The sequence below is a fragment of the Silene latifolia genome, chromosome Y (genome assembly GCF_048544455.1).
Source record: "Silene latifolia isolate original U9 population chromosome Y, ASM4854445v1, whole genome shotgun sequence".
NCBI lineage: Eukaryota > Viridiplantae > Streptophyta > Magnoliopsida > Caryophyllales > Caryophyllaceae > Silene > Silene latifolia.
Window position 1 is genome coordinate 465,740,045 of NC_133538.1, and position 4,410 is coordinate 465,744,454.

Sequence of the window (4,410 nt, forward strand, 5' to 3'; positions counted from 1 at the left end):
TCTAATTGTTTTTGAGTTGTTTGATATTTTGCATGTCTAGAAGGTTACAAAGTGATTTGTTACCTTTTGACCGTGAAATCAAAAGAACCTTGACGAACAATAGGAGACTTGTTAGGAGGAATTTGAGAGGTGTTGGTGAAGTTGTTCAACCCACTAGTGAGTTTGTCAATCCTTTCGCAATAGAAGGAGAAGAAAACCCATTACACAATACCCCACAAAATCCACCTACAATGCTAAAATTCTCGTCACACTCCGTACCCACCGAGGAGAATCTACCAAATGGTACTCCTACACCGCAACATCTCACCGGAAATTTTATTGCCAAGTCCGCCTTCATCCAACTAGTTGAGAGGAGCCAATTTGGGGGGATGCCTAGTGAGGATCCTCATTCTCATATGGAAACCTTTTGCGATTATTGTGATGCTATCTCTCAAACGGGCGTGACTCAAGACCAAATTAGATGGGTCTTATTTCCTTTTTCCTTAATCGGCACCGCAAAGCAATGGTTGAAGGGCCTTGATAAGGCCACCCTTGGAATAGATTCTTGGAAGAAGTTGGCTCTAGCTTTCTACAAAAAATTCTACCCACCGGAAAAGACCAACATGCTAAGAGCTCAAATTACGGGTTTTAAGCAAAGGGATGAAGAGTCTTTGTATGAAGCTTGGGAGCGGTTTAAAGGTATTTGTCGCTCATGTCCTCACCATGGACTTAGCGAATGGTTTTTGGTGCAACAATTTTGGAATGGTTTATATGAAGATTCTAGGAACATTCTCAATATGGGATCAAATGGAATGTTCACCGAAGTTGACGACAATCAAACATGGAACAAGATTGAGAAAATGGCGGTCTATAACTCACAATATAGTAGACCTCGCAAGGCTACTAGAGGAGGAAAGCTTGAAGTGGACTCCGTTACTCAATTGGGTGCTCAAATTAGTGCTCACATTGACACAATCAACTTGAAGTTTGAACAAGCTATGGCTAGACTTGAGGAAAAATCATCGAAGCATCATGTTAATGCCATGACGGCATCCTCATCAATCCCAAGTGGGATATGTGAGAATTGTGGAACTTTGGGTCATGACCCAAGTGAGTGTAGGGGAACAACCGAACAAGTGAATGCTTTCCAAGCTTACAAAAGTGGTACCCCTTATTCAAATTTTTACAATGAAAACACCAAGTTCCATCCAAATCTCTCATACAAAAGCCAAAATGTTCAAAACCCTCAAACAACATACACTCCACCGCCCATGAGAAACCAAAACCAAAGACCCTTTTACAATCAAAACCAAGGTTACCAAAATCAAAATCCCTACAATCACCAAAATGACCAAGGTTTTGATGTCCAAAAAGCGGTCCTCCAAATGCAAAAGAATCAACAAGAATTTTTCACCCAAATGCAAAAAGATAGCCAAGCAAAAGAAACCACCATCAACAACATTCTAGCTCACACCAAGATGTTGTTAACACAATTGTCTCAACTAGCATCTTCAAGCTCACAAAGACAAAAGGGGCAATTACCACCTCAAAGTAATCCCCCTAGACATGAAACGGTTAGTGCCATTCACTTGAGAAGTGGTACAAGGTATGAAGCGCCGAAGAAGCAAGTCGAGGATGAAGTTGTGGAAGCTAGTGAAAAGGAAGAAATTGTGCAAAACTCCAAAGATGGAGAATCATCAAAAGAAGAAAGTTCAAAGAAAAGTGAAGACAAGGCCAAAGAAAAGGAGCCCATTGTGATTAGACTTCCTTTTCCAAGTCGTCAAGCCAAGCCCAAATTTGATGATCAACTTGGAAAGTTCATGGAAATTGTGAAGAATTTAGAAGTCTCAATTCCTTTCACGGAATTAATCAATCATGTTCCGGCCTATGCGAAGTATATGAAAGATATCCTCACCAAGAAGAAGTCGATCCGGAAACTTGAGACTATCGCCTTCACTAAGGTGAGTAGTGCAATACTTTAAGGGAGTTCACCTCCAAAGTTAAAGGATCCGGGAAGCTTCTCAATACCGTGTACCATTGGCGACACGACGATCAACAAAGCCTTATCTAGGGGCTAGTGTGAGTGTCATGCCGTACTCGGTAAGTAAAAGGTTGGGGATGGGAGAGCTTAAATGCACCAACATCACACTCCAAATGGCCGATAGATCGACGAAGACACCGTTAGGGATATGGGAAGATGTCCCCGTGCGAATTGGGAAGTTTTTCATCCCGGTGGACTTTGTCATTGTTGATATGGAGGAAGATTCCAACATTCCAATCATCCTAGGAAGACCTTTCCTACACACCGCGGGTGCGGTGATTGATGTGAAACATGGTGAGCTCACTCTAGAAGTGGGAGATGAAAGCATAACTTTTAATCTTGACAAGACTATGAGAGCTCCTCATTTGCATGAGCCATGTTTCATGATTGATCATTATAGCCGAAAAGATGAGAGGAAGAAATCGGAACTCCAATGGAGGAAGAAAGTTGAAGATGCTCCATTCAAAGAGCAAGTGAATTGTGACAAGGAGAGCTTGCAAAGCTCATCAAAATCAACCAAGGAAGAAGAGGATGGCCTCATTGGCCAAGAGAAGAAATTGGGAGAGTTGTCTCCATCTAAGCAAGAGATTTTCAATGAGCAACTCAATGAAGTTTGTGGTCTTTGGGACGACGAATTTGAAGGGATTTTTAATCCCTACATTGGACATGCCATCGATCATGATCAACAACAAGGGCCACGGTCTATTGAGGACCTCTACCATAATAATGAACAAGCTTTTGATTACTTTTTCTAGGTGTTGAGCAACATCAACAACACCTTGAACATGCCCCCTTGACATCTCATCAAGAATGAGAGTTTGGTGGAGTCCTCCCTAAACCACCACTTGTAAATATTTCTAACTCTCTAACTTGCATTTCAATTCTTGTATTGCATTTTTGTCATCTTTGGATTTTTATTTACTTTGATCAAAATAATTGTCATGTAAGAGAGAAGTGAGGGAGGGACTAACAATTTCAATTGATGTGTAGTGCTTTACCTTAGTGTGGGGATGGCAATTGCCTAGGCTATCCATGCCTTAGTAGTGCCCCCACAATGAAGAACACAAGACTTGAAAGAAAGAATGGAAGAATGATAAAGGGAATGCGCTGTGCACGGGTGGAACTGAATCCGTGTACATAGGGGAAGAATCCGAGCGGATTCCCAAGAATCCGCCCGTCTTATGCAATCCGAGCGTCCTGCAGAAAAGACGCCCGTCTTAAACTGAGCTGAATTTTGAAATTTTCTTGACTGTTAAAGAATCCGAGCGGATTTCTGAAAATCCTCCCGTCTCGAAGAATCCGTCCGTCTTGTGAAAAAGACGCCCGTCTTTGCAGCTGAGGAAAACAAGCAAATTTCTCTGGACAGAAATCCGTCCGTCTTTAGAGAAATCCGCCCGTCCCGTGTTCAGCAAATCCGAGCGGATTGTACCAAATCCGCCCGTCTTTAGGCGAGTTTTTGCAAAGATAGAAGAAGCAGAATCCGCACGGATTGAGCCTAATCCGCACGGATTGCCCCTGCAGTTTTGAAATTTTCGGCCTCTTTTAAACACTACCCACAACATCAAAACCCTCATCCTCTCCATCATAAAAACAAAAACCCTCAACAACATTCAACAAAAACAAATCAAACCATCCTTCCAACAACAAATTAATCACTCCTTCTTCAACAAAAATCAAAACCAAGAACAAAATCTTCAACCTTTGAGTCGATTTTCGTTTTCATAAAGGCAAAGCCTTTCACCTTCAAATCGATTTGGGCATACTACAAATTGAAGATTTTTTCACTCTTTTCTTGGTTAAGCTCATCAATGGCAAGGACTAAGGGTGCAACAAAGGCAACAAAGGCACCAAAGGCTAAGGCACTCTCACAAAGGCAAAAGGCTCTTCAAACAAAGAAAGCTTTGGCTATGGTGGTGGCAACACCAAACTTGGAAGTGCAACAACAACAACAACCTTCTATGGGACCATCAACATCTTCTACTCCGGTAATTAATCAACTTTTGCATTATCCGGAGGTAACTTTTATTTCCGATACCTATAGAAATACCTTTGTCAAGTTTGCTATGAAATCTATTCAATCCACCAAATTCATATGTGAAGATACCTTGGAAAAATTGGGTGTTCTTGAACAAACAAAAGCCTTTTTCAAAGCCATGGGGTTGAAGAAATTGTTTGAAACAAAGGAATTGACATACCCCTCCCTTGTCTTGGAATTTTTAAGTTCTTTGAAAGTCACCAAAGTTGAGAATAGAGAAAATATCGAGTTTCATCTAGCTAATGTTAGTAGACGCATTACCTTTACGGAATTAGGTGAAATTTGGGGTCTTAGTGATGAATCGAGTTATCTTAAGCATTATGGAAAGTATGACCCCGAGCCTCTTTGGGAGGCA

The 4,410-nt window shown here is 41.4% G+C and overlaps 1 non-coding gene across 1 annotated transcript; it reads right to left on the reverse strand.

Annotated features, from left to right (window-relative positions):
* Positions 1-602: 602 nt before the first annotated feature.
* Positions 603-709, reverse strand: LOC141634708 (small nucleolar RNA R71). Its single transcript, XR_012539433.1, has one exon. It is a non-coding gene; the product is annotated as a small nucleolar RNA R71 (small nucleolar RNA).
* Between the last annotated feature and the right edge of the window lie 3,701 nt (positions 710-4,410).